Source organism: Pyrus communis, chromosome 8 (assembly GCF_041283825.1).
Source record: "Pyrus communis isolate YQ-2024b chromosome 8, ASM4128382v1, whole genome shotgun sequence".
In the NCBI taxonomy this organism is placed as follows: Eukaryota; Viridiplantae; Streptophyta; class Magnoliopsida; order Rosales; family Rosaceae; genus Pyrus; species Pyrus communis.
In genome coordinates, this window is record NC_142572.1 from 18,693,493 (window position 1) to 18,705,660 (window position 12,168).

At 38.0% G+C, this 12,168-nt stretch overlaps 1 long non-coding RNA gene across 1 annotated transcript; it reads right to left on the minus strand.

The window, feature by feature from the left end:
- Positions 1 to 5,161: 5,161 nt before the first annotated feature.
- On the minus strand, positions 5,162 to 7,137 carry LOC148695261 (uncharacterized). Its single transcript, XR_015965159.1, has 2 exons — positions 6,497 to 7,137; positions 5,162 to 6,128 (listed from the first exon to the last, which is right to left on the minus strand). It is a non-coding gene; the product is annotated as an uncharacterized LOC148695261 (long non-coding RNA).
- Between the last annotated feature and the right edge of the window lie 5,031 nt (positions 7,138 to 12,168).

Sequence of the window (12,168 nt, forward strand, 5' to 3'; positions counted from 1 at the left end):
TAAACTGTTGATCAACGTATTATGAGGTTCTTCAAATTTGCATTGCTATGCCAATATAACAAAAGCTGGTCATTAATTGCTTGCTGAACATCAAACTCATTACAAATATCAGTATTCTTATTCGAAAATGTTGAGCAAATATATGAATTAGCTTGCTGATTTGCATTCCTACGCGATCATAACAAGGTTGGTCATCGCAACTAGCTAGAACATCAAACTCATCACAAATATCAATATTGTCATTCAAAATGTTGAGTAAATATAATTAACTTGTTGATTTGCATTGCTACGCCATCATAAGAAGGTTGGGGCTGCAACTAACTAAACATCAAACTCATCACAAAATATCAATATATCGTCATTGTAGATGATTAACGGTCCAGATTTTCATGAATTGGCAAGGCCTCACAGCAAGGTTTGAGCTAGAAATTTTAAATAATGGGGTCATGATTTCATCGAAAAAAACTTCATTGGACCATCTCATCCAACACCTAGGGAGGCACCTTGCCGAAAGCTTATGCCAAGGTATGTCGACAACTAATATTGTCTGTAGATCAAGGCTTGTCGAGGGCAACTGCAGGAAACTATCGAGTACTGTTGAAGATTGTCAAGGCTTGTCAACTGCGGTATTTCATTGAGCATTTGGTGCACATAAGAAGAGAGAAAAAGAAGACAAGGATGATAGAAGAAAATAAAATTAGAAGGATAAAGTTGTAATTTAGTTTGCCATAGCGGTTTATAGGAGTCAAATATACAACTACACGTACAAGTATACATAGAGATTTTGATATTTTTAGAGTTATGAGCAACCAATGACCCAATATTAACTCCGACACCACCTCACAATATTCTAAACTTCATGTTCCAAATGAAGAAGCACAACTAGATGAACATCAATAGTATGCATATATCAAGTGCAAAGAGTTAGTACAACTGGAAATTACAGCATTAATTCGCATCTTTCCCGGAGTGAGCTAGATGTATACATATTGTTAGATCCCATATCGCCCAGGGGAGAGGATCCTCTATGCCTTATATGTACATGCCCACCTCCATATAGCACGAGGCCTTTTGGGACTCACTGGCTTCGGAGTTCATCGGAACTCCAAAGTTAAGCAAGTTTGTGAGAGAGCAATCCCAGGATGGATAACCCACTAGGAAGTTCTCGTGTGAGTTCCCAGAAACAAAACCGCGAAGGCGTGGTTAGGGCCCAAAGCGGACAATATTATGCTACGGCGGAGTCAAGCTCGGGATATGGTGAAGCCCGAGTCGGGATATGACAATTTGGTATCAGAGTCAATCCTTGGCCGAAAGTGTGCCGAAGAGGACGTCGGGCCCCTAAGAGGGGTGGATTATTAGATCCTACATCGCCCAGGGGAAAGGATCTTCTATGCCTTATATGTATATGCCCACCTCTATAGCATGAGGCCTTTTTTGAGCTCGCTGGCTTTAAAGTTTTGTTCATTGAAACTTCGAAGTTGCGGACAATATCGTGCTACAGCGAAGTCGAGCTGGGGATGTGGTGGAGCCCGGGTCAGGATGTGACACATATACCAGAACTCATTGGGTTGTTGAGCACCAAATGTTTAGATGAACGCATGCAGATGGGTTTTTCTCACGACTTTAATGTGATTTGCATGCGTGTACACGGTTGCTTTATTGTTGCGGTTTGTTCCTCCAAATAAATACCAATTCCCTTATATCTGGCTAACTAGATTTGTTCTAATTGTAGCCACATCAGAACTTCGTAAAATATGTATCGTTTTAAAAAAAGATTTACAAATATGTATTCATCTTATGATATCATATGTATGGTACAAAATAACGTGTTGCACCTAAAAAATTATAATATAAGTAAACTGATAACATTACATAACTGTGTAGATGTTACAACAACATCACGTAATTATGTACAATTTTCTTTGGTGCCATTCGTTATTCATTCCCAACTTTTTTCAGCCGTCCAATATCATCCAAAGGATGAAAATCCTCACCAAGTGACCGGTTGTAGCCTTACAACTAGTCGAAACTACCAAAATGTCTATAATGGAATTTGATTCCATCCAGGTCTACTTTGTCTCACATCTTAGCTATTCATCATGTAGCGTGCAATCATAAATCATTTTGACTTTTTTTTATTTAAAATTAAATACAAATAGTGTCTCACGAAAACGGACCGCACGATGTACAATGAACGGTTAGGATGTAGGGATCATCCGGAGATGATCCTCTTCCCTTAATTAGTGGATGGAAAAGCTAGGTGTTTTGGTGGAAAGTCAGATGTTTTCTAAGTAAAATTGGCGGCTGAGTTGGCCATTTGTATTTCTGAAATATGAGGAGAACAAAGGGTGAGGATATTGAGAATTTCAATCCCAATGGAAATTTAAGAAGGAAGGGGAGAGTGTTGTTGAGGTGGCGACAAGATAGAAAGAATGTTTTCTGTATTCTATTTCTTAATAAGGAAGTAATTACAACTGAGTTTTTATGCAATTTGCTAAATAAGCTTAGTGACTAATAACACTAGATTAACTACTAATCATAGTGATTAGTTACAAAACAGTTGTAACAAATTTACAGCTGTTAGAAAAAAAACAGAAAATATTTAATGATGAGATGTCCCTTTACCTTCCCTCAAGCTAAACGAAGGATCCCCGAGAGAAAGCTTGGGCTGTAACAACTTGAATCTAGCCTTGGAAAGTGCCTTGGTGTGAATTCTACAATTTGATGATGAGTACTGACATGTTGAACTTGAATCAAATTTGCTGAAACAAGTTCTCTGATGTAATGATAATCAATTTCCACATGCTTCGTGCCAGCATGAAACACTGGATTAAAAGCCAAATAGATTGCAAAAACATTATCACACTAAAGTTGAGGAACTTGTTGAAGAAAAAAGGTGACATCTTTTAAGATTTTGCAAATACATGTTTACTTTGCAGCTGTGTGAGCAAGAGACCGATATTCAGCCTCTGTGGAAGATTGAGCAACTGTGTGTTGCTTATTTGCACTCCAGCTCATCAAATTTGGACCCAGTTACACATAATAGCCACTTGTTGATCTTTTGTCAAAAGTGCAACTAGCCCAATCAGCATCGGAATAGGCTGTGAGATGTAAGGGACTTTTCTTGAACCACAAACCTTGAGTAAGAGAACCCCTAAGAAATCTCAAAATTCGTTTAACTGCTTGAATGTGAGGTTCTCCTGGACAATGCAGAAATTGGCACACTTGGTTTACATCAAAATTAATATCTGATCTTGTCCAAGTAAGGTATTAAAGGGCACATATAATGGATTTGTATTCCTTGGGATTAGTAAGTAAGGGACTAGTGTGATCCGACTTAGCTATTCTAAGTGGAGTAGAACATGGTTTGTAGCCATCCATATTGGTTTTAACAAGCAGATCAAGGGCATATTTGCCTTGAGACAAGAATATGCCTACTGTGGTTCTGTGAACTTCTAACCCAAGGAAAAAAATGGAGGGGTCCCAAATCTTTAACAGGAAATAGAGTACTCAGTTGATGAATAAAAGCTTGACAGTGAGAAGCATTTGGACCTGTCACTAGAATGCCATCAACATACATTGGGACTATAACCAAAGAGGGCTTTGTGTTAACAAACAGAAAGCAATCATATTTGGAGTTTACAAAACCAAAAGAGCTTAGGGTATGAAAAAGTTTATCATACCATGCTCTGGGCCCTATTTCAAGCCATAGAGAGACTTGTTGAGCTTGCAAACAAAAGATGACTTTGTGGGATCAATAAAGCCACGTGGTTGCTGCATGAAAACTTCTTCTTTGAGATTGCCATAAAGGAAGGCATTGCTTATGTCTAATATATATAGAAACGAGTTGTGTTGAACTGCAAGTGTTAACAAGATTCGAATGGTGACTGGCTTTACAACATGACTAAATGTCTCTTGAAAATCAACCTTTTCTTGCTGATGAAACCCTTTAGCCACAAGGCGAGCTTTGTATCTATCAATGGTGCCATTAGGTTTTCTCTTAATTCTGAACACCTATTTACACCCTACAACATTCTAATTAGGAAAGGAAAGAACTAGAGTCCATGTTCCAGTATTTTGCAAGGCTTGAAACTCTTCAGACATTACTTGTCTCTAATGCTCATGTTTTGAAGCCTATAAATAAGTTGTAGGGACAAAAATGCTGGTATCAATTGGATGCTTAGTAGCAACTAATATCTTGGGTTTAAAAATCCCAGACTTAGACCTTGTTATAATTGGATATGTATTGGTAGAGACAAGAGTAGGTTATGAAGCAACAAGTACTGAAGACAAAGTTTCTTGGGATGCAACAAGCATTGGTGATTGAGTTGAAGTTGGAGAAGATGATTGTTGTGAAGATTGAGCTAAATTGGGTAAGGATGCATTACTACCCAAGAATGAGGGATTAGGCTGAGAGGAACTAGTGTGAGAGACAGGAAATGGAATAGTAAAAGTTGATGAAGAGTTTGATGTAGATGATGTAGATGTAGATGCAGATCCCAATGTGACAGTGTCCTGTGACTGTTGTAGACCTTTGAAGGGAAAATGATATTCATTGAAAATGACATGTCTGGAGATGTACAACCGTTGTGCTTAAATATATAAGCACCTGTAGCCCTTTTGTTGCAAACTATAGCTGAAAAAGACACAATGAGTGTTCTTGCCATCAAGCTTTGAAGAGACATATGGTTTGAGCCTGGGATAACAACTGCAACCAAAAGTCTTAAGCTTTGAATAATCTAGAGCCTTTTTGAATTGTAGTTCCCAAGGAGATTTGTCCAGAATAGATAAAGGCAGTCGATTGATAAGATACAAAGTTGTGCTGAAGGCTTCAGCCCAGTATTTGTGAGGAACATCTGAAGTTACTAAGAGAGTTTTGGCAGTTTCTATGAGATGTCTATGTTTATGCTCAACACACCCATTTTGCCCGGGACTGTGAGGGTAGCTATATTGATGACAAATACCATGATTGACAAGAAAAGAATTAAACGCATAGCTAGTGAATTCACCCTCGAAGTCTGATTTGAAAGTTTTGATTTTATTGCCAACCAAATTTTCAACATATGTTGTAATACTGACAAATACAAAAAAAACTTTAGACTTTGCCTTCAATGGAAACAACCATGTATATTTAGTGAACTCATCTACAAATAGAACATAATACTTGTAACCACTGATAGATAGAATTAGAGCTGGGCCCCAAACATCACAATGAATCAACTCAAGACTGGCAGCGACACTACTAGTACTAGATGAAAATGGTAACTTGTGATTTTTACCAAAAACACAATATATGCATAAGAAATTTACAGACTTGGCATTACTATGAGCAAGTTGAGCTTTATTTAAAATCTTCCTGAACATGCTATAAAGGGATGCCCATGCTTTCTATGCCATGTCTGAAGTGTAGTTTTAGAACTTAGGAAAACTGAATGTGCAGATGTTGAGGGGATCCCTTGGAGAGGATAGAAACCTTCTCAAATTGGCCCTTGAAAAAACATCATCCCCGTAAAGCGATCCTTGATTGCAAAACCATTATAATCAAGGGTTAAGGCATAAGAGTTATCTTTTAAAAACTAATAGGCAAAGAGAAGATTGAATTTCATCTTGGGAACATGAAGAACATTGTTGAATCTAAATGTAACTGACAATGTTTTAAGCATAGAATTGCCAGAGTGATGAATAGACATACCTTGTCCATCACCAATGTAAACATTCTCTTCTCTAGAGTAAGGAATAGGAGAATGAATAGCAGCTATATCATTTGTCATATGAGATGTGGCGCCAGAGTCAATAAGCCAAGTAGGAGAAGAAGTCTTGGAGTTTGTGTGAACACACATAGCATCTAATTTGGCAGGGGATATTTTACCAGCAAAGGCATCATTCATTCGTTCATAGCAATTAATTGCTTCATGCTCGAATGAATGACAGATTTGGCAAGGATTTTTGCCACCAGAATTGTTGATGTTGCGATTGAACCCACTAGAGTTATAGCGATTACCACCAGAATTATTTCAAAAATAGCCAAAGCCATTGCCAGAGTTATGAAAATTACCACGAAACTGAGTGAAGTTCTCGGAGTAGTTACCACGATTGTTGCGCTGAGATGTTCCTTTGCCACGATTGTTCTGAAATTTAAGAAGAGCATTGAATTACGTAGCATACGCTTGGGAAAAAGGATAGTATGGTGGTGTAGGGAGGAGAGGGCTCTGAGATTAAGCAGCAAAAGCCTGGAAAGGTTCTTGAGTAGAAGAGATAGTGTCTTTCTTTTTGTGATTCATGAATAATTCCTTGTTAATCAATAAACCATGTAGTTCATCCAGAGTGGTTGAAGAAATTATCAACATAATAGAGTCAATAAAAGATTCCTATTCATCAGATAAACCATTGAGAGTGACAGTAATGAGGTTATGATCAGAAACTGGAGAACCAATTACCATTAAAGCATCTGAAATACCTTTGATGCGCTGCAAATACTCAGAAATTGAAAGATCACCTTTGTGTACAAAATGGAGACGATATCGGAGTTGATGAATATGAGCATCACATACACCTCCAAATCGATTTTCAAGATTGAGCCAAAGATCACGAGATGAAGTCACATCGACAGTGAACATAATAATTTCTTCAGAGAGAGTAGAGTTAAGCCAAATAAGGATATTCTGATTTTTCTCGTACTAAGCTTCATATGCAGAGTTAGGGTTTCCAGTAGTTCGACCGTTCTGATCAGGAAAATAAGGAGGTGGATAGGGCTTGGAATTGTCAACGATGTCGATGAGCTTGTAGCGCCTGAAAATCAAAGCAAAAATAGCCTTCCAGACTAAGTAATTGTCATGCTTCAGCTTCGTATGCACCATATAACTAATATTCTAGATTCTGATCGATGCAATCCACGAACTGGAAGAATTAGGGTTCATCGTAGAGAAATTGGGGGCGATGAACTCAGTCGATGCAAGATTAGGATGAACAATTTCAAGATGCGAAGGCAAAGAAGAAGACGACCCCATTGTTGAGGAAAAGAAGAAATTGGAGATCGAGAAGAAGAATTGGAAGATCGAAGCGCAGAGAAAGGAGGATCGAAAGGCGGTGAAGCAGAGAGGCGAGTGATACCAACATAGAAAGAATGCTTTCTGTATTTTATTTCTTAATGAGGAAGTAATTAGAACTGAGTTAATATACACTTTGCTAAATAAGCTTAGTGACCATTAACACTAGATTAACTACTAATCATAGTGATTAGTTACAAAACAGTTGTAACAAATTTACAGCTGTTAAAACAAATAGAAAATATCTAATGATGAGATGTCTCTTTATGACTATGGCAGCGTATGGGGGTAGAAAAACCTGGAAACTCGGTAGAGATGGAGAAAGGCGGCGTTCTTCAAGGCGTCGAACAACTCCAGAAGCTCTTTCTCCATCGGCCCCCATTTTTTCTATCTTCCATCCACCAGATTGAATTAAAAAATCAACCCTTTTATTAGCGAATCAAAGGAAAAAAGAAAAAGAAAACCGAAGATCTTGTGAAAGACGACCTACGGGGATTCTCCGACGATCTAGGCAGATGGTGGTGGAGAGGTGGTTTATGCCTGTGACGGGTGGGTATTGAGTGAAGAAGCAGAAGAGTTTTTTTTTTTTTTTTTTTTGTATAACCTGGCCAAAATGGTGTTGTTTTGAGTCAGGTGAGTTTAAAATGTCGGCGGCACAATCCAGGTGATAAAGATTCGAAGTAAAATTCACAGGTTGGAAGGGTAAAAGAATTCGACCTTTTAGACAGGGAAATTGTCTGGGATATCAGTGAGAATGTGCATATAATCTAAGTGAAAAAAGTAACATATTATTGGGAAGAATAAATAACCTATGATTTTTTGCTGCATTGGTTTGTCAATTTACTGCGACCGTACGTAAACAAGTACTTGCATGCATGCATAATCCGGCAGTGTGTCTCCCAACTGCGAAGCTTCGACAACATTGGCATGCATGCAAAAGCACTTCGACAACATTGGCATGCATGCAAAAGCAAAACCCTATATCAAACTTATTCCGGTTATAACTTATACGTAGCGTGGCTTATTTTACGACTATGCTACCAAATGTCACAAATTTAAAATGGACAAAATTAATTAATTAATTAATTAATAATTCTAAAATGGACAAAATTAAAAAGCAAGTGGACAAAACGATGGTGTTTCGAGAAGCATGCTTGCTGTTTCCTTGTAAAAAACTGCGGGTAGGAAGACAATTGTGATGTGAACAAAGCATAGGTGCCATAATTTATTTAAGTAGTTGTATGAGCTATGGTTTACATATTTAGTCGTAGACGCACATGGTCGTGATGAGACTCACATTTATATAATGTAAAAATCATTCACGCAGAGTGAGTGTGATGTAGGCGACTGATGTAGCAAAATTTGTATAATTATAAGAGGTAGTAATTTTTTTAATATACAAACAATATTACAACGCGGATCTTCGTCGGACTCCAAAACTAAACCCAGGACTTATTTCCACAAGAAAATTACTAAATCATTACCCAAAAATGTCAGTAAAAATATTTTAAATTTAGTACATTGTTGTAGCTTATTTTATCTGATAAGGGGAAGGGGGCCGGCGGGAAGGGGAGAGAGAGAGAGAGAGAGAGATGTTTGTAGAATTGTAGGGGAACGTGTGTTGTTATCCCTCCTACGTAGTGCCTTTATTTATAGTAATAAGGGAACTCGGGATACGCTCCATCTTCTCTAGAATATACTTCTGGCTATATTCGTAAGAAGTTATGCACATAAATTCAACTATGTTTTCTACGTGGGTTTCAGCGTGGTAATTTTTATCTCTAATGTCCTTGAAACTCAACAATATTCTTCCGGAACATGGAGAATAGAGTGCCTCATCAATGGTCAATATTGTACCATTGAACAACATTATACATGCCTTACCATATCCTTCAATCAGGTTGAATGGGCCTGACAGGGTTGTCAGAGGTGTATTCTTAGGTATGAAGTTAGTGAAATAGATACGTTCACGCAAAACGGTGTGCGTGGTTGCACTATCTACCAGAAAACTGACTTCTCCACTAGTCTTACCTAGAATGAAAAATTAATTTGAATCGGTCGCATGCATAAAAGTTCTTAAAACAAATATTCATTCAAAATAATTTAAGTATTCAAGGATGGTAATTAATTAAAACTTAATATCCAAAAACAAATCACCAACAAATAATCCAAACATAAAGAAAAGTTGTTCAAAATTTGTCTAAACAACAAGAGGGGGGTTCGGCCATTAGGTGGAATTCGGCCTCAATGTCTTATTTCAACTATAAAAAAATAGTTTATGTCTAAGATTCTAAACTTCCATCGGGGTGGTATCCTCTTAAAAGTCAAAAACCTTCATCTTTGTACTCTCAGGTTCGTCCACTTGCATAAAGTTTTATTCAAAGTTCTTACAACGAGAATGATATTCAGCTACAACCTTATAGAGAGCTCGGAAAACACGAGACCAATGGTCATTTGAACCACAACGATAACATATATCCGTATCCATGGTTTCAGGTGTTATGCCCTTATTCTTGAAGTTCGGGGCATTGGGAGTGAGGTTTAGGCATTTCTGGGCTTTGTTTCCTCCCTTAGATGGGCCTTGGCTCTGTTGACCTGACGGCGTGGCTTCTGGCCGCCCCTACCAGGTTTCTTTTGGCGTTTTGGACTTTGGTTTGTACTATAGTGTGCTTCAGGCACAATAGTCACCCTAGTAGGTTGAGCTTGATGATTCTTCATCAACAGCTGATTCTGCTTTTCAGCGAAAAGTAAAACAAAGATCAAATCCAATAACTTGGGGAACTTCTGAGCTCTATAGTGTTGCTGCAGGACAATATTAGTAACAAAGAAGGTTGAATAGGTCTTCTCCAAGAGATCATCTTCGATCAAAGTTTCATTACAAAACTTGAGAAGTGATCGAATTCGACAAACTTCATAATTATATTCATTCACGGACTTAAAGTCTTGGAAGCGCAAATGCTGCCAATCATGTCTTGCTTCAAGTAAGAAGATATCCTTTTGGTGATCAAAGCGATCAGCCAAAGCGACCCATAATGCATGTAGATCCTCCTAAGCAAGGTACTCGGTTTGCAAGGCATTATGAATATGTCTTCGGATGAAGATCATAGCAGTGCCTTTCTTAGCTTTGCCAACTGGATTGTCCGTCTCATCTTTAATGGCAGGACGCAAGTTCTTTGCAGTGAGGTGGAGCTTCACATCTTGGACTCACTTGAGGAAGTTCCTTCCAAAGACCTCCTAAACGGTGAAGTCCAGTTTGTTCAAATTCGACATGTTCCTATCACAAAATAGATGGACAAGATGAGGTTAGTGTAATGGAGAAACAATCAATCCATTCACATAGAAGTAGAACATTCAGGTTCTAATAAACATGTATTAGTTTAAATTTGCATGAAAAACTTCGGGTTTTCATGGGTGATGTTTTAAAGAAAACTTCACGTTTTCAAACAAGGCACGTTTTTAGAAACTTCAAGTTTCGAAGTAATTATGAACTTCAGGTTTATATGCTCCCATTGGGCCTAAAATAATTAGGCAATTAAACTCGGGGCCCAAAAGAATAGGTAAAAGCCCACAAGTGGGCTAAGAAAATAGGAGCCGTGCAGCCCAGTCCCAAGAATTGAAAGTGAGCTGCAGGCCCAGAGCAACAAATCGGTTGCACAAAAGAGCCGGGCTCAAAATGAGGGCCTAGACGGGGGCGGGATCATGTGTGACGCAACACGAGGGAACACAGACACTCCAGTGGAGCTAGGATCTGGTGCGGCACACAACGCCGGGACATCATGGCCATTCGGGCTGGTGTTGGGTCAAGCCCAAGTATTGGGCCGCATTATGCGAGCCCTTTCTAGAAAAAAAAATATATTTTTCTACGAACCGAGAATGCCAGCCTAGGTATTAGGCTTAGGGTTTCAACCAAGAACACCCTAACCAGAGCTGGGTGCAGTCACTGGGGATGAAGGCCAGCGTCGCCGCTACAGCGGCCATGATTTGGAAGAAATTTCTCGGTGCAAGGTCATGGGTTCGATGGCGAGCAAATTCTTAAGGACGAAGGGGATACCTCTACATCAAGGGAAAAAGGAAACATATGACATTCAAACTGGAATTTCACCCAATTTTGAAGAAATTTTTCAAGAATTTCAATTATATTGGATCAAAAATCATGACACCATATCGGATTAGTCAGAAAATTACACGGCAAAGTCGTGGTCTCGCTTCAGGCGAGTTGGGTTTTTTGGGTTGGATGCCATAGGCGTCGGGTTCCAAAAGAGCTTGATGCTAAATGTTTGCTCGGGGTCACGGGTTCGAAGAACCTAGATGGCAATTTCAAAGTTTTTTTTTTTTTTTTTCAGATTATGAAATTCAATTATATGCGTATTCAATTCAATAATTTTATGCATGTACATATATTTGATGCAATTCATGGCAATATTAAATTCACATAATTCAACAATTATGAATATAATGCATACACAATTTATATAGAATCTAAAATTTGAAAAACGTAAAGTTGGGTCATGCATTATGGTGAATGTTCATGCTATCAGGGTTGCAAAAATATCAAGATAAAAACCATTGTTTTGGAATAACCTGATTGCACGATGATATGGATGAACTGGTTTGATGCAAAAAATCTCCTCGTTAAATTCTTAAGCGCAGCGGTAAGAGCGTGTTGATAACTTGTCGTAGCCTATTTTATCTGACAAGGGGAAGGGGGCCGGTGGTAAGGAGAGAGATATATGTGTTTGTAGAATTGTAGGGGAATGTGTGTTGTTATCCCTTATACGTAGTGCCTTTATTTATAGTAATAAGGGAGAGAAGAAATCCTTCATCCCAAGGAATACAAGTCATAATAGGAAAGAATAACTAGAATCAAATATAATCTAGGATTTACACAATCACACTTAAACTAGGAAAGTTTACAACATACATGTCATTAAATACTAAATTATTTTTTTAACATTGATATTATCTACACAAAGGGAAAAGAATGTGTTTAGTCTCACAATGAGCTAAAAATAATATGGTTCAAATTTGTATTTGCAAGAATTGAACTTAAGACCTCTCACTTAACAATAAAAATAAATACTACTAAATCGTATTAAATACTAAATTATTAGGTATTCTTAAT